The sequence below is a fragment of the Mobula birostris genome, chromosome 10, assembly GCF_030028105.1.
Source record: "Mobula birostris isolate sMobBir1 chromosome 10, sMobBir1.hap1, whole genome shotgun sequence".
Lineage (NCBI taxonomy): Eukaryota > Metazoa > Chordata > Chondrichthyes > Myliobatiformes > Myliobatidae > Mobula > Mobula birostris.
In genome coordinates, this window is record NC_092379.1 from 56,807,962 (window position 1) to 56,831,812 (window position 23,851).

Below are 23,851 nucleotides of genomic sequence, written 5' to 3' on the forward strand. Positions count from 1 at the left end.
TATGTATGGTTATGACAACAATAAGATCAAACACATTTTCACCCTCCACTACAAGCACTGGCCACTGAGATTGCTGCTGATCAACAAAGAGATTCCACTACAGCAACAGAGATTAATTCCTTCCACAGGGCTGACAAATCAAAAACCTTCTTATGACTAAATGGAGATTTGGGCTTTTATCTCCCCCATCGTGTTTGGGATCTGAATGCCACTGGTAGCTGTCTGCCCTTGTTGCCTGTCCCCTATTGTTCTTCAGGAAGTGGTAATGAGCAGCCTTCTGGTGAAAGTTCACTCACAGCGCTGATGGGAAGTTGTTCTATGATTTCAACTCAGTGATGGTGAAGGACTAGCCATGTGCTCTGAAGTCAGAGTGGCGTGTGACTGGAAGGGAACCAGCTGATTGTGACGCTCCTGTGTCCCGTGTGGTGCTAGACATTTCACAGATTTGGAAGGTGCTGAATGAGGAATAACGTGGGCAAGGAACTGCAGTACCTTTTACCAGTAGTAGTATTGCACCTGATACATTTAGGTGCAATGGTTCTTCGGAAGTCAAGAATAAGGCATTAAACTATATTGCTTATAAACATTTTATAAAGTGTTAAACAGCAGAAATGAACGAGAAAGAGGAGACAAGAGAACAAAGAAAAATAAAGAAAAACAGTCGCGGTCGTCAAATACTCAGACTAGAGATAATAAAAATTGCAGTAATATCTGATAAAATAGTAAGATTCAAGTGGTGTGACACATGCTATTGAAAATCTAGGTGATGGTATAAAAATACAATCAAGCATAGGAAAATTAAACTGCAAGAAAAAACACAAGGAAAATAATAATTCTACTTTGTAAACCAATGGGATTTACTGCAGTCCCTGAAGGAAGTGAGTATTAAGGTGGTTGTCAGTCATGCTCTTCTGGATGGTTTTAACTTTTTGAGAGTTATGTCATGATCAGCTGTTGTTATGAATTGTTGTCATGGTGATGGTGGCTCCTATTCTTTCAAAATAGCTCCTACAATGAGTAAGACTTCTCAGCTTCTGCATTATACCTTTTCCAATTACACCCTCAAATCCACCACTCAGCCCTTAAGCCATTTCCTGCCAGTCACTGCACTCCAAAATAGAAACATAGAAACATAGAAAATAGGTGCAGGAGTAGGCCATTCGGCAATTCCAGCCTGCACCGCCATTTATCATGATCATGGCTGATCATCCAACTCAGAACCCTGCACCAGCCTTCCCTCCATACCCCCGATCCCAGTAGCCACAAGGGCCATATCTAACTCTCTCTTAAATATAGCCAATGAACTGGCCTCAACTGTTTCCTGTGGCAGAGAATTCCACAGATTCACCACTCTCTGTGTGAAGAAGTTTTTCCTAATCTCGGTCCTAAAAGGCTTCCCCTTTATCCTCAAACTGTGACCCCTCATTCTGGACTTCCCCAACATCGGGAACAATCTTCCTGCATCTAACCTGTCCAATCCCTTTAGGATTTTATACGTTTCAATCAGATCCCCCCTCAATCTTCTAAATTCCAACGAGTACAAGCTTAGTTCATTCAAACGAGTACAAGCTTAGTTCATTCAGTCTTTCTTCATATGAAAGTCCTGCCATCCCAGGAATCAATCTGGTGAACCTTCTTTGTACTCCCTCTATGGCAAGGATGTCTTCCCTCAGATTAGGGAACCAAAACTGCACACAATACTCCAGGTGTGGTCTCACCAAGGCCATGTACAACTGCAGTAGTACCTCCCTGCTCCTGTACTCGAATCCCTTCGCTATAAATGCCAGCATACCATTCGCCTTTTTCACCGCCTGCTGTACCTGCATGCCCACTTTCAATGACTGGTGTATAATGACACCCAGGTCTCATTGCACCTCTCCTTTTCCTAATCGGCCACCATTCAGATAATAATCTGTTTTCCTATTTTTGCCACCAAAGTGGATAACTTCACATTTATCCACATTAAATTGCATCTGTCATGAATTTGCCCACTCACCCAACCTATCCAAGTCACTCTGCATCCTCTTAGCATCCTCCTCACAGCTAACACTGCCACCCAGCTTCGTGTCATCCGCAAACTTGGAGATGCTGCATTTAATTCCCTCATCCAAGTCATTAATGTATATTGTAAACAACAGGGGTCCCAGCACTGAGCCTTGCAGTACCCCACTAGTCACTGCCTGCCATTCTGAAAAGGTCCCATTTATTCCCACTCTTTGCTTCCTGTCTGCTAACCAACTCTCCACCCACACCAATACCTTACCCCCAATACCGTGTGCTTTAAGTTTGCACACTAATCTCCTGTGTGGGACCTTGTCAAAAGCCTTTTGAAAATCCAAATATGCCACATCCACTGGTTCTCCGCTATCCACTCTACTAGTTACATCCTCAAAAAATTCTATGAGATTCGTCAGACATGATTTTCCTTTCACAAATCCATGCTGACTTTGTCCAATGATTTCACCGCTTTACAAATGTGCTGTTATCACATCTTTGATAACTGACTCCAGCAGTTTCCCCACCACCGACGTTAGGCTAACTGGTCTGTAATTCCCCAGTTTCTCTCTCCCTCCTTTTTTAAAAAGTGGGGTTACATTAGCCACTCTCCAATCCTCAGAAACTAGTCCAGAATCTAACGAGTTTTGAAAAATTATTACTAATGCATCCACTATTTCTTGGGCTACTTCCTTAAGCACTCTGGGATGCAGACCATCTGGCCCTGGGGATTTATCTGCCTTTAATCCCTTCAATTTACCTAAAACCACTTCCCTACTAACATGTATTTCGCTCAGTTCCTCCATCTCACTGGACCCTCTGTCCCCTACTATTTCCGGAAGATTATTTATGTCCTCCTTAGTGAAGACAGAACCAAAGTAATTATTCAATTGGTCTGCCATGTCCTTGCTCCCCATAATCAATTCATCTGTTTCTGTCTGTAGGGGACCTACATTTGTCTTTACCAGTCTTTTCCTTTTTACATATCTATAAAAGCTTTTACAGTCAGTTTTTATGTTCCCTGCCGGTTTTCTCTCATAATCTTTTTTCCCTTTCCTAATTAAGCCCTTTGTCCTCCTCTGCTGAACTCTGAATTTCTCCCAGTCCTCAGGTGAGCCACTTTTTCTGGCTAATTTGTATGTTTCTTCTTTGGAATTGATACTATCCCTAATTTCTCTTGTCAGCCATGGGTGCACTACCTTCCTTGATTTATTCTTTTGCCAAACTGGGATGAACAATTGTTGTAGTTCATCCATGCGATCTTTAAATGCTTGCCATTGCATATCCACCGTCAATCCTTTAAGTATCATTTGCCAGTCTATCTTAACTAATTCACATCTCATACCTTCAAAGTTACTCCTCTTTAAGTTCAGAACCTTTGTTTCTGAATTAACTATGTCACTCTCCATCTTAATGAAGAATTCCACCATATTATGGTCACTCTTACCCAAGGGGCCTCTCACGACAAGATTGCTAATTAATCCTTCCTCATTGCTCAAAACTCAGTCTAGAAAAGCCTGCTCTCTAGTTGGTTCCTCGACATGTTGGTTCAAAAAACCATCCCGCATACTTTCCAAGAAATCCTCTTCCTCAGCACCTTTACCAATTTGGTTCACCCAATCTACATGTAGATTGAAGTCACCCATTATAACTGCTGTTCCTTTATTGCACACATTTCTAATTTCCTGTTTAATACCATCTCCAACCTCACTACTACTGTTAGGTGGCCTGTACACAACTCCCACCAGCGTTTTCTGCCCCTTAGTGTTATGCAGCTCTACCCATATTGATTCCACATCTTCCCGGTTTATGTCCTTCCTTTCTATTGCGTTAATCTCATCTTTAACCAGCAACGCTACCCCATCTCCTTTTCTTTCATGCCTATCCCTCCTGAATATTGAATATCCCTGAACGTTGAGCTCCCATCCTTGGTCACCCTGGAGCCATGTCTCTGTGATCCCAACTATATCATAATCATTAATAACAATCTGCACTTTCAATTCATCCACCTTATTACGAATGCTCCTTGCATTGACACACAAAGCCTTCAGGCGCTCTTTTACAACTCTCTTAGCCCTTATACAATTATGCTGAAAAGCGGCCCTTTTTAATGCTTGCCCTGGATTTGTCGGCCTGCCACTTTTACTTTTCTCCTTACTACTTTTTGTTTCTACTCTCACTTTACACCCCTCTGTCTCTCTGCACTGGTTCCCAACCCCTGTTGAAGAAGGAAGAAGAAAGAAGTCTGAGAGTCGGAGCGGGAGTGCGGAGGAAGACATTTTTGAAATTTTTGGGTTTTTTTCTCCAACGGCGTTCAGAGAGGCGGGACTGCGCAGGCATGTGACGTCGGGCAGTGCAGCGTGGCAGATTTAAAAGGGCAAAATAATGGCATCTTGGCAGTTTCTAAATGGCTAACAGCGTGAAGGATTGTCAGGTCATTAATTTTAAGAAGCCATGGCCACAGATTGCGATCTAGAATGGGTGTGGAATCTATAGCTCTATTCAGCAAGCAAAGAGTTAATCATTTCAGTATCAGCTGGGTTTGTTGCAGTTTTCTCTCAAACATTCTTCAAGTGTCTCTGAACCAAGTAACTGCATATGCTCAATTTATTACAGGCAGATCTTTTCCATTAGGGAGTGCGGTATAATTTAGTACTAGCAATCGAGAAGCAATACCTTGGGAAGAAATTATTTTAACAAAATGAGCTTTATTCATAACAGAAATTATTTACAAGCATAAACTGTACAATCCCTTTTCATTCTTCACATTCAGAGTCAATACTTTCTGCACTGTCCATTATATTCCTACACATCAATAGCATGTTACCACTCTGGGGTGGCCCTCTGGGTTCGTATACTACTAAAATTATTGAAGGACTTCCTCCCTCTCCAGTGGCAGGAGAACCCTACAACATGGTCCTTCCCACTGCCCACTGCCCTCAGCCCCTCAGCTCTCTCTCTCCAGAGGCAGGAGAACCCTACAACATGGTCCTTCCCACTGCCCACTGCCCTCAGTCCCTCAGACCCTCCCTCTCCGGTGGCAGGAGAACCCTACAACATGGTCCTTCCCACTGCCCACTGCCCTCAGCCCCTCAGCTCTCTCTCTCCAGAGGCAGGAGAATCCTACAACATGGTCCTTCCTACTGCCCTCAGCCCCTCAGCCCCTCCCTCTCCAATGGCAGGAGAACCCTACAACATGGTCCTTCCCACTTCCCACTGCCCTCAGTCCCTCAGCCCTCTCTCTCCAGTGGCAGGAGAACCCCACAACATGGTCCTTCCCACTGCCCTCAGTCCCTCAGCCCCTCAGCCCTCTCTCTCCAGTGGCAGGAGAACCCAACAACATGGTCCTTCCCACTTCCCACTGCCCTCAGTCCCTCAGCCCTCTCTCTCCAGTGGCAGGAGAACCCTACAACATGGTCCTTCCCACTGCCCACTGCCCTCAGTCCCTCAGCCCCTCCCTCTCCAATGGCAGGAGAACCCTACAACATGGTCCTTCCCACTGCCCACTGCCCTCAGTCCCTCAGACCTCTCTCTCCAGTGGCAGGAGAACCCTACAACATGGTCCTTCCCACTGCCCACTGCCCTCAGTCCCTCAGACCCTACCTCTCCAGTGGCAGGAGAACCCTACAACATGGTCCTTCCCACTGCCCACTGCCCTCAGTCCCTCAGCCCTCTCTCTCCAGTGGCAGGAGAACCCTACAACATGGTCCTTCCCACTGCCCACTGCCCTCAGCCCCTCAGCTCTCTCTCTCCAGAGGAAGGAGAACCCTACAACATGGTCCTTCCCACTGCCCACTGCCCTCAGTCCCTCAGCCCCTCCCTCTCCAATGGCAGGAGAACCCTACAACATGGTCCTTCCCACTGCCCACTGCCCTCAGTCCCTCAGCCCTCTCTCTCCAGTGGCAGGAGAACCCTACAACATGGTCCTTCCCACTGCCCACTCAGCCCCTCAGCTCTCTCTCTCCAGAGGCAGGAGAATCCTACAACATGGTCCTTCCCACTGCCCACTGCCCTCAGCCCCTCAGCTCTCTCTCTCCAGAGGCAGGAGAATCCTACAACATGGTCCTTCCTACTGCCCTCAGCCCCTCAGCCCCTCCCTCTCCAATGGCAGGAGAACCCTACAACATGGTCCTTCCCACTTCCCACTGCCCTCAGTCCCTCAGCCCTCTCTCTCCAGTGGCAGGAGAACCCTACAACATGGTCCTTCCCACTGCCCACTGCCCTCAGTCCCTCAGCCCTCTCTCTCCAGTGGCAGGAGAACCCTACAACATGGTCCTTCCCACTGCCCACTGCCCTCAGTCCCTCAGACCCTCCCTCTCCAATGGCAGGAGAACCCTACAACATGGTCCTTCCCACTGCCCACTGCCCTCAGTCCCTCAGCCCTCTCTCTCCAGTGGCAGGAGAACCCTACAACATGGTCCTTCCCACTGCCCACTGCCCTCAGTCCCTCAGACCCTCCCTCTCCAGTGGCAGGAGAACCCTACAACATGGTCCTTCCCACTTCCTACTGCCCTCAGTCCCTCAGCCCCTCCCTCTCCAGAGGCAGGAGAACCCTACAACATGGTCCTTCCCACTGCCCACTGCCCTCAGTCCCTCAGACCCTCCCTCTCCAGTGGCAGGAGAACCCTACAACATGGTCCTTCCCACTTCCTACTGCCCTCAGTCCCTCAGCCCCTCCCTCTCCAATGGCAGGAGAACCCTACAACATGGTCCTTCCCACTGCCCACTGCCCTCAGTCCCTCAGCCCTCTCTCTCCAGTGGCAGGAGAACCCTACAACATGGTCCTTCCCACTTCCTACTGCCCTCAGTCCCTCAGCCCCTCCCTCTCCAATGGCAGGAGAACCCTACAACATGGTCCTTCCCACTGCCCACTGCCCTCAGTCCCTCAGCCCTCTCTCTCCAGTGGCAGGAGAACCCTACAACATGGTCCTTCCCACTGCCCACTGCCCTCAGTCCCTCAGCCCTCTCTCCCCAGTGGCAGGAGAACCCTACAACATGGTCCTTCCCACTGCCCACTGCCCTCAGCCCCTCAGCTCTCTCTCTCCAGAGGCAGGAGAATCCTACAACATGGTCCTTCCCACTGCCCACTGCCCTCAGCCCCTCAGCCCCTCCCTCTCCAATGGCAGGAGAACCCTACAACATGGTCCTTCCCACTTCCCACTGCCCTCAGTCCCTCAGCCCTCTCTCTCCAGTGGCAGGAGAACCCTACAACATGGTCCTTCCCACTGCCCACTGCCCTCAGTCCCTCAGCCCTCTCTCTCCAGTGGCAGGAGAACCCTACAACATGGTCCTTCCCACTGCCCGCTGCCCTCAGTCCCTCAGACCCTCCCTCTCCAATGGCAGGAGAACCCTACAACATGGTCCTTCCCACTGCCCACTGCCCTCAGTCCCTCAGCCCTCTCTCTCCAGTGGCAGGAGAACCCTACAACATGGTCCTTCCCACTGCCCACTGCCCTCAGTCCCTCAGACCCTCCCTCTCCAGTGGCAGGAGAACCCTACAACATGGTCCTTCCCACTGCCCATTGCCCTCAGTCCCTCAGCCCTCTCTCCCCAGTGGCAGGAGAACCCTACAACATGGTCCTTCCCACTGCCCACTGCCCTCAGTCCCTCAGCCCTCTCTCTCCAGTGGCAGGAGAACCCTACAACATGGTCCTTCCCACTGCCCACTGCCCTCAGTCCCTCAGCCCCTCCCTCTCCAGTGGCAGGAGAACCCTACAACATGGTCCTTCCCACTGCCCACTGCCCTCAGTCCCTCAGCCCTCTCTCTCCAGTGGCAGGAGAACCCTACAACATGGTCCTTCCCACTGCCCACTGCCCTCAGTCCCTCAGACCCTCCCTCTCCAGTGGCAGGAGAACCCTACAACATGGTCCTTCCCACTGCCCACTGCCCTCAGCCCCTCAGCCCTCTCTCTCCAGTGGCAGGAGAACCCTACAACATGGTCCTTCCTACTGCCCACTGCCCTCAGTCCCTCAGCCCCTCCCGCTCCAATGGCAGGAGAACCCTACAACATGGTCCTTCCCACTTCCCACTGCCCTCAGTCCCTCAGCCCCTCCCTCTCCAGAGGCAGGAGAATCCTACAACATGGTCCTTCCCACTGCCCACTGCCCTCAGTCCCTCAGCCCCTCCCTCTCCAATGGCAGGAGAACGCTACAACATGGTCCTTCCCACTGCCCACTGCCCTCAGTCCCTCAGCCCTCTCTCTCCAGTGGCAGGAGAACCCTACAACATGGTCCTTCCCACTTCCTACTGCCCTCAGCCCCTCAGCCCCTCCCTCTCCAATGGCAGGAGAACCCTACAACATGGTCCTTCCCACTGCCCACTGCCCTCAGTCCCTCAGCCCTCTCTCTCCAGTGGCAGGAGAACCCTACAACATGGTCCTTCCCACTGCCCACTGCCTTCAGTCCCTCAGACCCTCCCTCTCCAGTGGCAGGAGAACCCTACAACATGGTCCTTCCCACTTCCTACTGCCCTCAGTCCCTCAGCCCCTCCCTCTCCAGAGGCAGGAGAACCCTACAACATGGTCCTTCCCACTGCCCACTGCCCTCAGTCCTTCAGACCCTCCCTCTCCAGTGGCAGGAGAACCCTACGACATGGTCCTTCCCACTGCCCACTGCCCTCAGTCCCTCAGCCCTCTCTCTCCAGTGGCAGGAGAACCCTACAACATGGTCCTTCCCACTTCCTACTGCCCTCAGTCCCTCAGCCCCTCCCTCTCCAATGGCAGGAGAACCCTACAACATGGTCCTTCCCACTGCCCACTGCCCTCTGTCCCTCAGCCCTCTCTCTCCAGTGGCAGGAGAACCCTACAACATGGTCCTTCCCACTGCCCACTGCCCTCAGTCCCTCAGCCCCTCCCTCTCCAATGGCAGGAGAACCCTACAACATGGTCCTTCCCACTGCCCACTGCCCTCAGTCCCTCAGCCCTCTCTCTCCAGTGGCAGGAGAACCCTACAACATGGTCCTTCCCACTTCCTACTGCCCTCAGCCCCTCAGCCCCTCCCTCTCCAATGGCAGGAGAACCCTACAACATGGTCCTTCCCACTGCCCACTGCCCTCAGTCCCTCAGCCCTCTCTCTCCAGTGGCAGGAGAACCCTACAACATGGTCCTTCCCACTGCCCACTGCCTTCAGTCCCTCAGACCCTCCCTCTCCAGTGGCAGGAGAACCCTACAACATGGTCCTTCCCACTTCCTACTGCCCTCAGTCCCTCAGCCCCTCCCTCTCCAGAGGCAGGAGAACCCTACAACATGGTCCTTCCCACTGCCCACTGCCCTCAGTCCTTCAGACCCTCCCTCTCCAGTGGCAGGAGAACCCTACGACATGGTCCTTCCCACTGCCCACTGCCCTCAGTCCCTCAGCCCTCTCTCTCCAGTGGCAGGAGAACCCTACAACATGGTCCTTCCCACTTCCTACTGCCCTCAGTCCCTCAGCCCCTCCCTCTCCAATGGCAGGAGAACCCTACAACATGGTCCTTCCTACTGCCCACTGCCCTCAGTCCCTCAGCCCTCTCTCTCCAGTGGCAGGAGAACCCTACAACATGGTCCTTCCCACTGCCCACTGCCCTCAGTCCCTCAGCCCTCTCTCTCCAGTGGCAGGAGAACCCTACAACATGGTCCTTCTCACTTTCTACTGCCCTCAGTCCCTCAGTCCCTCCCTCTCCAATGGCAGGAGAACCCTACAACATGGTCCTTCCCACTGCCCACTGCCCTCAGTCCCTCAGCCCTCTCTCTCCAGTGGCAGGAGAACCCTACAACATGGTCCTTCCCACTGCCCACTGCCCTCAGTCCCTCAGACCCTACCTCTCCAGTGGCAGGAGAACCCTACAACATGGTCCTTCCCACTGCCCACTGCCCTCAGTCCCTCAGCCCTCTCTCTCCAGTGGCAGGAGAACCCTACAACATGGTCCTTCCCACTGCCCACTGCCCTCAGCCCCTCAGCTCTCTCTCTCCAGAGGAAGGAGAATCCTACAACATGGTCCTTCCTACTGCCCTCAGCCCCTCAGCTCCTCCCTCTCCAATGGCAGGAGAACCCTACAACATGGTCCTTCCCACTTCCCACTGCCCTCAGTCCCTCAGCCCTCTCTCTCCAGTGGCAGGAGAACCCTACAACATGGTCCTTCCCACTGCCCACTGCCCTCAGTCCCTCAGCCCCTCCCTCTCCAATGGCAGGAGAACCCTACAACATGGTCCTTCCCACTGCCCACTGCCCTCAGTCCCTCAGCCCTCTCTCTCCAGTGGCAGGAGAACCCTACAACATGGTCCTTCCCACTGCCCACTGCCCTCAGCCCCTCAGCTCTCTCTCTCCAGTGGCAGGAGAACCCTACAACATGGTCCTTCCCAATGCCCACTGCCCTCAGTCCCTCAGACCCTCCCTCTCCAGTGGCAGGAGAACCCTACAACATGGTCCTTCCCACTTCCTACTGCCCTCAGTCCCTCAGCCCCTCCCTCTCCAGAGGCAGGAGAACCCTACAACATGGTCCTTCCCACTGCCCACTGCCCTCAGTCCCTCAGACCCTCCCTCTCCAGTGGCAGGAGAACCCTACAACATGGTCCTTCCCACTTCCTACTGCCCTCAGTCCCTCAGCCCCTCCCTCTCCAATGGCAGGAGAACCCTACAACATGGTCCTTCCCACTGCCCACTGCCCTCAGTCCCTCAGCCCTCTCTCTCCAGTGGCAGGAGAACCCTACAACATGGTCCTTCCCACTTCCTACTGCCCTCAGTCCCTCAGCCCCTCCCTCTCCAATGGCAGGAGAACCCTACAACATGGTCCTTCCCACTGCCCACTGCCCTCAGTCCCTCAGCCCTCTCTCTCCAGTGGCAGGAGAACCCTACAACATGGTCCTTCCCACTGCCCACTGCCCTCAGTCCCTCAGCCCTCTCTCTCCAGTGGCAGGAGAACCCTACAACATGGTCCTTCCCACTGCCCACTGCCCTCAGCCCCTCAGCTCTCTCTCTCCAGTGGCAGGAGAACCCTACAACATGGTCCTTCCCACTGCCCACTGCCCTCAGTCCCTCAGACCCTCCCTCTCCAGTGGCAGGAGAACCCTACAACATGGTCCTTCCCACTTCCTACTGCCCTCAGTCCCTCAGCCCCTCCCTCTCCAGAGGCAGGAGAACCCTACAACATGGTCCTTCCCACTGCCTACTGCCCTCAGTCCCTCAGCCCCTCCCTCTCCAGAGGCAGGAGAATCCTACAACATGGTCCTTCCCACTGCCCACTGCCCTCAGTCCCTCAGCCGTCTCTCTCCAGTGGCAGGAGAACCCTACAACATGGTCCTTCCCACTGCCCACTGCCCTCAGTCCCTCAGACCCTCCCTCTCCAATGGCAGGAGAACCCTACAACATGGTCATTCCCACTGCACACTGCCCTCAGTCCCTCAGCCCTCTCTCTCCAGTGGCAGGAGAACCCTACAACATGGTCCTTCCCACTGCCCACTGCCCTCAGTCCCTCAGACCCTCCCTCTCCAGTGGCAGGAGAACCCTACAACATGGTCCTTCCCACTGCCCACTGCCCTCAGTCCCTCAGCCCTCTCTCCCCAGTGGCAGGAGAACCCTACAACATGGTCCTTCCCACTGCCCACTGCCCTCAGTCCCTCAGCCCTCTCTCTCCAGTGGCAGGAGAACCCTACAACATGGTCCTTCCCACTGCCCACTGCCCTCAGTCCCTCAGACCCTCCCTCTCCAATGGCAGGAGAACCCTACAACATGGTCCTTCCCACTGCCCACTGCCCTCAGTCCCTCAGCCCTCTCTCTCCAGTGGCAGGAGAACCCTACAACATGGTCCTTCCCACTGCCCACTGCCCTCAGTCCCTCAGACCCTCCCTCTCCAGTGGCAGGAGAACCCTACAACATGGTCCTTCCCACTGCCCACTGCCCTCAGCCCCTCAGCCCTCTCTCTCCAGTGGCAGGAGAACCCTACAACATGGTCCTTCCTACTGCCCACTGCCCTCAGTCCCTCAGCCCCTCCCTCTCCAATGGCAGGAGAACCCTACAACATGGTCCTTCCCACTTCCCACTGCCCTCAGTCCCTCAGCCCCTCCCTCTCCAGAGGCAGGAGAACCCTACAACATGGTCCTTCCCACTGCCCACTGCCCTCAGTCCCTCAGCCCCTCCCTCTCCAATGGCAGGAGAACCCTACAACATGGTCCTTCCCACTGCCCACTGCCCTCAGTCCCTCAGCCCTCTCTCTCCAGTGGCAGGAGAACCCTACAACATGGTCCTTCCCACTGCCCACTGCCCTCAGTCCCTCAGACCCTCCCTCTCCAGTGGCAGGAGAACCCTACAACATGGTCCTTCCCACTGCCCACTGCCCTCAGTCCCTCAGCCCTCTCTCCCCAGTGGCAGGAGAACCCTACAACATGGTCCTTCCCACTGCCCACTGCCCTCAGTCCCTCAGCCCTCTCTCTCCAGTGGCAGGAGAACCCTACAACATGGTCCTTCCCACTGCCCACTGCCCTGAGTCCCTCAGCCCCTCCCTCTCCAATGGCAGGAGAACCCTACAACATGGTCCTTCCCACTGCCCACTGCCCTCAGTCCCTCAGCCCTCTCTCTCCAGTGGTAGGAGAACCCTACAACATGGTCCTTCCCACTGCCCACTGCCCTCAGTCCCTCAGACCCTCCCTCTCCAGTGGCAGGAGAACCCTACAACATGGTCCTTCCCACTGCCCACTGCCCTCAGCCCCTCAGCCCTCTCTCTCCAGTGGCAGGAGAACCCTACAACATGGTCCTTCCTACTGCCCACTGCCCTCAGTCCCTCAGCCCCTCCCTCTCCAATGGCAGGAGAACCCTACAACATGGTCCTTCCCACTTCCCATTGCCCTCAGTCCCTCAGCCCCTCCCTCTCCAGAGGCAGGAGAACCCTACAACATGGTCCTTCCCACTGCCCACTGCCCTCAGTCCCTCAGCCCCTCCCTCTCCAATGGCAGGAGAACCCTACAACATGGTCCTTCCCACTGCCCACTGCCCTCAGTCCCTCAGCCCTCTCTCTCCAGTGGCAGGAGAACCCTACAACATGGTCCTTCCCACTTCCTACTGCCCTCAGCCCCTCAGCCCCTCCCTCTCCAATGGCAGGAGAACCCTACAACATGGTCCTTCCCACTGCCCATTGCCCTCAGTCCCTCAGCCCTCTCTCTCCAGTGGCAGGAGAACCCTACAACATGGTCCTTCCCACTGCCCACTGCCCTCAGTCCCTCAGACCCTCCCTCTCCAGAGGCAGGAGAACCCTACAACATGGTCCTTCCCACTGCCCACTGCCCTCAGTCCCTCAGCCCCTCCCTTTCCAATGGCAGGAGAACCCTACAACATGGTCCTTCCCACTGCCCACTGCCCTCAGTCCCTCAGCCCTCTCTCTCCAGTGGCAGGAGAACCCTACAACATGGTCCTTCCCACTTCCTACTGCCCTCAGCCCCTCAGCCCCATCTCTCCAATGGCAGGAGAACCCTACAACATGGTCCTTCCCACTGCCCATTGCCCTCAGTCCCTCAGCCCTCTCTCCCCAGTGGCAGGAGAACCCTACAACATGGTCCTTCCCACTTCCTACTGCCCCAGTCCCTCAGCCCCTCCCTCTCCAGAGGCAGGAGAACCCTACAACATGGTCCTTCCCACTGCCCACTGCCCTCAGTCCCTCAGCCCTCTCTCTCCAGTGGCAGGAGAACCCTACAACATGGTCCTTCCCACTGCCCACTGCCCTCAGTCCTTCAGACCCTCCCTCTCCAGTGGCAGGAGAACCCTACAACATGGTCCTTCCCACTTCCTACTGCCCTCAGTCCCTCAGCCCCTCCCTCTCCAGAGGCAGGAGAACCCTACAACATGGTCTTTCCCACTGCCCACTGCCCTCAGTCCCTCAGACCCTCCCTCTCCAGTGGCAGGAGAACCCTACAACATGGTCCTTCCCACTGCCCACTGCCCTCAGTCCCTCAGCCCTCTCTCTCCAGTGGCAGGAGAACCCTACAACATGGTCCTTCCCACTTCCTACTGCCCTCAGTCCCTCAGCCCCTCCCTCTCCAATGGCAGGAGAACCCTACAACATGGTCCTTCCCACTGCCCACTGCCCTCAGTCCCTCAGCCCTCTCTCTCCAGTGGCAGGAGAACCCTACAACATGGTCCTTCCCACTGCCCACTGCCCTCAGTCCCTCAGCCCCTCCCTCTCCAATGGCAGGAGAACCCTACAACATGGTCCTTCCCACTGCCCACTGCCCTCAGTCCCTCAGCCCTCTCTCTCCAGTGGCAGGAGAACCCTACAACATGGTCCTTCCCACTGCCCACTGCCCTCAGCCCCTCAGCTCTCTCTCTCCAGAGGCAGGAGAATCCTACAACATGGTCCTTCCCACTGCCCACTGCCCTCAGCCCCTCAGCTCTCTCTCTCCAGAGGCAGGAGAATCCTACAACATGGTCCTTCCTACTGCCCTCAGCCCCTCAGCCCCTCCCTCTCCAATGGCAGGAGAACCCTACAACATGGTCCTTCCCACTTCCCACTGCCCTCAGTCCCTCAGCCCTCTCTCTCCAGTGGCAGGAGAACCCTACAACATGGTCCTTCCCACTGCCCACTGCCCTCAGTCCCTCAGCCCCTCCCTCTCCAATGGCAGGAGAACCCTACAACATGGTCCTTCCCACTGCCCACTGCCCTCAGTCCCTCAGCCCTCTCTCTCCAGTGGCAGGAGAACCCTACAACATGGTCCTTCCCACTGCCCACTGCCCTCAGTCCCTCAGACCCTCCCTCTCCAATGGCAGGAGAACCCTACAACATGGTCCTTCCCACTTCCTACTGCCCTCAGTCCCTCAGCCCCTCCCTCTCCAGAGGCAGGAGAACCCTACAACATGGTCCTTCCCACTGCCCACTGCCCTCAGTCCCTCAGCCCTCTCTCTCCAGTGGCAGGAGAACCCTACAACATGGTCCTTCCCACTTCCTACTGCCCTCAGCCCCTCAGCCCCTCCCTCTCCAATGGCAGGAGAACCCTACAACATGGTCCTTCCCACTGCCCACTGCCCTCAGTCCCTCAGCCCCTCTCTCTCCAGTGGCAGGAGAACCCTACAACATGGTCCTTCCCACTTCCCACTGCCCCCAGCCCCTCCCTCTCCAATGGCAGGAGAACCCTACAACATGGTCCTTCCCACTGCCCACTGCCCTCAGTCCCTCAGCCCCTCCCTCTCCAGTGGCAGGAGAACCCTACAACATGGTCCTTCCCACTGCCCACTGCCCTCAGTCCCTCAGACCCTCCCTCTCCAGTGGCAGGAGAACCCTACAACATGGTCCTTCCCACTGCCCACTGCCCTCAGTCCCTCAGCCCCTCCCTCTCCAATGGCAGGAGAACCCTACAACATGGTCCTTCCCACTTCCCACTGCCCCCAGCCCCTCCCTCTCCAGTTGCAGGAGAACCCTACACAGTGGTGTTTCCCCTTGCAGTGGCTGTAGTGAGCTTTAGTGAGTCCCTCAGCATGCACCGTAAAATGAACAGTCGAAAGCGAGTCAGCAGCATTCCTACACGGATATCTTAACATGGAAGCAGAACAACCACTTTCAGACACTATCTTTCACTGAGCTGATGATCTGCTAACACAATTGAGGTTTGTCGCTGTGTGTGTCCCTGGGAAAAGGCCACAGATCAGAGAGTAATCTGTCATGGAGCTGCTCAGGATGAACCGTCATACATCTTTCTCCACAACCTCTTCACAAACCCACAGTCCACTAAACAGTGAGCTGCCACCTCTTCCCCACTACAGTCCCCCCATGGGGAGGCGTGGTGGGAGTGATGCTCTGGGCATTCTGGTGGGAACGGACCCACTCACTGCCAGCTAGGCAAGGTCTTGGTGCCTGTTGGCAAGGGTCGCTGGTAAAGCATCCTGACAAATGGTCTGCACGATCTGTTCAGGGAATCAGCCCTCTGTTTACATTGAGTCCTTATCCTGCAGTACTTGCAGGATGTCCATGCAGACCACTTCCTGGTGGAACTGTGCTCAAAGTTGCTGGTCCAGAACAAACTTTTCAAGAGGGGCAGATGGTGATATAAGACACCAGACAGAGATGGGACACAACACCAGAGAGAGATGGGACACAACACAAAGAGAGATGGGACACAACACCGGAGAGAGATGGGACACAACACCAGAGAGAGATGGGACACAACCCAGAGAGAGATGGGACACAACACCGGAGAGGGATGGGACACAACACCAGAGAGAGATGGGACACAACCCAGAGAGAGATGGGACACAACACCGGACAGAGATGGAACACAACACCGGAGAGAGATGGGACACAACACCGGAGAGAGATGGGACAAAACAGACACCGGAGAGAGATGGGACACAACACCGGAGAGAGATGGGACACGACGCCGGAGAGAGATGGGACCCAACACCGGAGAGAGATGGGACAAAACACCGAAGAGAGATGGAACCCAACATCGGAGAGAGATGGGACACCACACCGGAGAGAGATGGGACACAACACTGGAGAGAGATGGGACACAACACCAGAGAGAGATGGGACACAACACCAGAGAGAGATGGGACACAACACCGGACAGAGATGGAACACAATACCGGAGAGAGATGGGACACAACAGACACCAGAGGGAGATGGGACACAACACCGGAGAGAGATGGGACAAAACAGACACCGGAGTGAGATGGGACACAACACCGGAGAGAGATGGGACACGACGCCGGAGAGAGATGGGACACCACAGACACCGGAGAGAGATGGGACACGACGCCGGAGAAAGATGGAACACCACAGACACCGGAAAGAGATGGGACACAACACCGCAGAGAGATGGGACACAACAGACACCGGAGAGAGATGGGACACAACAGACACCAGAGAGAGATTGGATGAAACACCGGAGAGAGATGGGACCCAACACCGGAGAGAGATGGGACGCAACAGTGGAGAGAGATGGGACAAAACAGACACCGGAGAGAGATGAGACACAACACCGGAGAGAGATGGGACACAACAGACACAGGAGAGAGATGGGACAAAGCAGACACCGGAGAGAGATGAGACACAACACTGGAGAGCGATGGGACACAACACCGGAGAGAGATGGGACAAAACACCGAAGAGAGATGGAACCCAACATCGGAGAGAGATGGGACACCACACTGGAGAGAGATGGGACACAACACCAGAGAGAGATGGGACACAACATCGGAGAGAGATGGGACACAACACCAGAGAGAGATGGGACACAACACCAGAGAGAGATGGGACACAACACCGGACAGAGATGGAACACAATACCGGAGAGAGATGGGACACAACAGACACCAGAGGGAGATGGGACACAACACCGGAGAGAGATGGGACAAAACAGACACCGGAGTGAGATGGGACACAACACCGGAGAGAGATGGGACACGACGCCGGAGAGAGATGGGACACCACAGACACCGGAGAGAGATGGGACACGACGCCGGAGAAAGATGGAACACCACAGACACCGGAAAGAGATGGGACACAACACCGGAGAGAGATGGGACACAACAGACACCGGAGAGAGATGGGACACAACAGACACCAGAGAGAGATTGGATGAAACACCGGAGAGAGATGGGACCCAACACCGGAGAGAGATGGGACGCAACAGTGGAGAGAGATGGGACAAAACAGACACCGGAGAGAGATGAGACACAACACCGGAGAGAGATGGGACACAACAGACACAGGAGAGAGATGGGACAAAGCAGACACCGGAGAGAGATGAGACACAACACTGGAGAGCGATGGGACACAACACCGGAGAGAGATGGGACAAAACAGACTCCGGAGAGAGATGGGACACGACGCCGGAGAGAGATGGGACACAACAACGGAGAGAGATGGGACACAACACTGGACAGAGATGGGACACAACAGACACCGGAGAGAGATGGGACACAACACCGGAGAGAGATGGGACAAAACAGACACCGGAGAGAGATGGGACACAACACCGGAGAGAGATGGGACACAACAGACACCGGAGAGAGATGGGGCACAACACCAGAGAGAGATGGGACACAACACTGGAGAGAGATGGCACACAACACCGGAGAGAGATGGGACACAGCAGTGGAGAGAGATGGGACACAACACTGGAGAGAGATGGGACAAAACAGACACCGGAGAGAGATGGGACACAACACCGGAGAGAGATGGGACTCAACACCAGAGGGAGATGGGACACAACGCCGGAGAGAGATGGGACAAAGCAGACACTGGAGAGAGATGGGACACAACACCGGAGAGAGATGGGACACAACACTGGAGAGAAATGGGACACAACCCCGGAGAGAGATGGGACACAACACCGGAGAGAGATGGGACACAACACCGGAGAGTATGGGACACAACAGACACCGGAGAGAGATGGGTCACAACAGACACCGGAGAGAGATGGGACACAACACCGGAGAGAGATGGGACACAACACCGGAGAGAGATGGGACACAACAGACACAGGAGAGAGATGGGACACAACACCGGAGAGAGATGGGACTCAACACCAGAGGGAGATGGGACACAACGCCGGAGAGAGATGGGACAAAGCAGACACTGGAGAGAGATGGGACACAACACCGGAGAGAGATGGGACACAACACTGGAGAGAAATGGGACACAACCCCGGAGAGAGATGGGACACAACACCGGAGAGAGATGGGACACAACACCGGAGAGTATGGGACACAACAGACACCGGAGAGAGATGGGTCACAACAGACACCGGAGAGAGATGGGACACAACAGACACAGGAGAGAGATGGGACACAACACCGGAGAGAGATGGGACACAACACCGGAGAGAGATGGGACACAGCAGTGGAGAGAGATGGGACACAACACCGGAGAGAGATGGGACAGAACTCCGGAGAGAGATGGGACACAACACCGGAGAGAGATGGGTCACAACAGACACTGGAGAGAGATGGGACACGGTGCCGGTGAGAGAAGGGACCGAACAGACACCGGAGAGAGATGGGACACAACAGACTCTGGAGAGAGATGGGACACAACACCGGAGAGAGATGGGACACAGCAGTGGAGAGAGATGGGACACAACACCGGAGAGAGATGGGACACAACACCAGAGAGAGATGGGACGCAACACCAGAGAGAGATGGGACAAAACAGACTCGGGAGAGAGATGGGACACAACACCGGAGAGAGATGGGACACAGCAGTGGAGAGAGATGGGACACAACACCGGAGAGAGATGGGACACCACAGACTCCGGAGAGAGATGGGACACAGCAGCGGACAGAGATGGGACACAACAGACACCGGAGAGAGATGGGACACAACACCGGGTAGAGATGGGACACAACAGTGGATAGAGATGGGGAAAAAACAGACACCGGAGAGAGATGGGACACAACAGTGGAGAGAGATGGGACACAACACCGGAGAGAGATGGGTCACAACACCAGAGAGAGATAGGACACAACACTGGAGAGAGATGGGACACAACACCGGAGAGAGATGGGACAAAACACCGAAGAGAGATGGAACCCAACATCGGAGAGAGATGGGACACCACACCGGAGAGAGATGGGACACAACACCAGAGAGAGATGGGACACAACATCAGAGAGAGATGGGACACAACACCGGAGAGAGATGGGACACAACCCAGAGAGAGATGGGACACAACACCGGAGAGAGATGAAACACAACACCGGAGAGAGATGGGACACAACAGACACCAGAGAGAGATGGGACACAACACCGGAGAGAGATGGAACACAACACCGGAGAGAGATGGGACACAACAGACACCAGAGAGAGATGGGACACAACACCGGAGAGAGATGGGACACGACGCTGGAGAGAGACGGGACACGATGCCGGAGAGAGATGGAACCCAACACCGGAGAGCGATGGGACACAACACCGGAGAGAGATGGGACACAACACCGGAGAGAGATGGGACACAACACCGGAGAGAGATGGGACAAAACAGACGCCGGAGAGAGATGGGTCACAACACCGGAGAGAGATGGGACACGACTCCGGAGAGAGATGGGACACCACAGACACCGGAGAGAAGTGGGACACAACACCGGAGGGAGATGGGTCACAACACCGGAGAGAGATGGGACACAACACCGGAGAGAGATGGGACAAAACAGACGCCGGAGAGAGATGGGTCACAACACCGGAGAGAGATGGGACACGACTCCGGAGAGAGATGGGACACCACAGACACCGGAGAGAAATGGGACACGACGCCGGAGAAAGATGGAACACCACAGACACCGGAAAGAGATGGGACACAACACCGGAGAGAGATGGGACACAACAGACACCGGAGAGAGATGGGACACAACAGACACCAGAGAGAGATTGGATAAAACACCGGAGAGAGATGGGACCCGACACCGGAGAGAGATGGGACGCAACACTGGAGAGAGATGGGACAAAACAGACACCGGAGAGAGATGAGACACAACACCGGAGAGAGATGGGACGCAACAGACACAGGAGAGAGATGGGACGCAACACTGGAGAGAGATGGGACACAACAGACACCGGAGAGAGGTGGGACACAACAGACACCAGAGAGAGATTGGATAAAACACCGGAGAGAGATGGGACGCAACACTGGAGAGAGATGGGACAAAACAGACACCGGAGAGAGATGAGACACAACACCGGAGAGAGATGGGACACAACACTGGAGAGAGATGGGACAGAACAGTGGAGAGAGATGGGACACAACACCGGAGAGAGATGGGACACAACACTGGAGAGAGATGGGACACAACAGTGGAGAGAGATGGGTCACAGCAGACACCGGAGAAAGATGGGACACAACACCGGAGAGAGGTGGGACACAACAGTGGAGAGAGATGGGTCACAACACCGGAGGGAGATGGGACAAAACAGACACCGGAGAGCGATGGGACACAAAACCGGAGAGAGATGGGACAAAATACCAGAGAGAGATGGGACACAACACCGGAGAGAGATGGGACCAAACAACGGAGAGAGGTGGGACACAACACCGGAGAGAGATGGGACACAACATCGGAGGGAGATGGGACACAACACCAGAGAGAGATGGGACACAACACCGGAGAGAGATGGGACACAACCCAGAGAGAGATGGGACACAACACCGGAGAGAGATGGAACACAACACCGGAGAGAGATGGGACACAACAGACACCAGAGAGAGATGGGACACAACACCGGAGAGAGATGGGACACGACGCTGGAGAGAGACGGGACACGATGCCGGAGAGAGATGGAACCCAACACTGGAGAGCGATGGGACACAACACCGGAGAGAGATGGGACACAACAGCGGAGAGAGATGGGACACAACAGCGGAGAGAGATGGGACAAAACAGACACCGGAGAGAGATGGGACATGACGCCGGAGCGAGATGGGACACAACACCAGAGAGAGATGGGACAAAACACCAAAGAGAGATGGAACCCAACACTGGAGAGAGATGGGACACCACACCAGAGAGAGATGGGACACAACACCGGAGAGAGATGGGACACAACAGACACCAGAGGGAGATGGGACACAGCACCGGAGGGAGATGGGTCACAACACCGGAGAGAGATGGGACACAACACCGGAGAGAGATGGGACAAAACAGACGCCGGAGAGAGAAGGGTCACAGCACCGGAGAGAGATGGGACACGACGCCGGAGAGAGATGGGACACCACAGACACCGGAGAGAGATGGGACACGACGCCGGAGAAAGATGGAACACCACAGACACCGGAAAGAGATGGGACACAACACCGGAGAGAGATGGGACACAACAGACACCGGAGAGAGATGGGACACAACAGACACCAGAGAGAGATTGGATAAAACACCGGAGAGAGATGGGACCCGACACCGGAGAGAGATGGGACGCAACACTGGAGAGAGATGGGACAAAACAGACACCGGAGAGAGATGAGACACAACACCGGAGAGAGATGGGACACAACAGACACAGGAGAGAGATGGGACAAAACAGACACCGGAGAGAGATGAGACACAACACTGGAGAGCGATGGGACACAACACCGGAGAGAGATGGGACACAACAGACACTGGAGAGAGATGGGACACGGCGCCGGTGAGAGAAGGGACCGAACAGACACCGGAGAGAGATGGGATGAAACACCGGAGAGAGATGGGACACAACACCGGAGAGAGATGGGACACAACATCAGAGAGAGATGGGACGCAACACCGGAGAGAGATGGGACACAGCAGTGGAGAGAGATGGGACACAGCAGTGGAGAGAGATGGGACACAACACCGGAGAGAGATGGGACACAACACCAGAGAGAGATGGGACGCAACACCAGAGAGAGATGGGACAAAACAGACTCGGGAGAGAGATGGGACACAGCAGTGGAGAGAGATGGGACACAACACCGGAGAGAGATGGGACACCACAGACTCCGGAGAGAGATGGGACACAACAGCAGACAGAGATGGGACACAACAGACACCGGAGAGAGATGGGACACAACACCGGATAGAGATGGGACACAACAGTGGATAGAGATGGGACAAAACAGACACCGGAGAGAGATGGGACACAACAGTGGAGAGAGATGGGACACAACACCGGAGAGAGATGGGTCACAACACCAGAGAGAGATAGGACACAACACTGGAGAGAGATGGGACACAACATCGGAGAGAGATTGGATACAACACCGGAGAGAGATGGGACACAACACTGGAGAGAGATGAAACACAACACCGGAGAGAGATGGGACACAACAGACACCACAGAGAGATGGGACACAACACCGGAGAGAGATGGAACACAACACTGGAGAGAGATGGGACACAACAGACACCAGAGAGAGATGGGACACAACACCGGAGAGAGATGGGACACAACAGACACCACAGAGAGATGGGACACAACACCGGAGAGAGATGGGACACAACACTGGAGAGAGATGGGACACAACAGACACCAGAGAGAGATGGGACACAACACCGGAGAGAGATGGGACACGACGCTGGAGAGAGACGGGACACGATGCCGGAGAGAGATGCAACCCAACACCGGAGAGCGATGGGACACAACACCGGAGAGAGATGGGACACAACAGCGGAGAGAGATGGGACACAACAGCGGAGAGAGATGGGACAAAACAGACACCGGAGAGAGATGGGACACAACACCGGAGAGAGATGGGACACAACAGACATCGGAGAGAGATGGGTCACAACAGACACTGGAGAGAGATGGGACACAACACCAGAGAGAGATAGGACACAACACTGGAGAGAGATGGGACACAACACCGGAGAGAGATGGGTCACAACAGACACTGGAGAGAGATGGGACACGACGCCGGTGAGAGATGGGACCGAACAGACACCGGAGAGAGATGGGACGAAACACCGGAGAGAGATGGGACACAACACCGGAGAGAGATGGGACACAACAGTGGAGAGAGATGGGTCACAACACCGGAGAGGGATGGGACACAACACCAGAGAGAGATGGGATGCAACACCAGAGAGAGATGGGACAAAACTGACTCCGGAGAGAGATGGGACACTACACCGGGGAGAGATGGGACACAACAGACACCGGAGAGAGATGGGACACAACACCGGAGAGAGATGGGACACAACACCAGAGAGAGATGATACACAACGCCGGAGAGAGATGTGACACAACACTGGAGAGAGATGGGACACAACACCGGAGAGAGATGGGACACAACAGACACCGGAGAGAGATGGGACACAACACCGGAGAGAGATGGGACACAACAGTGGAGAGAGATGGGTCACAACACCGGAGAGAGATGGGACACAACACCAGAGAGAGGGGACACAACACTGGTGAGAGATGGGACACAACACCGGAGAGAGATGGGACACAACA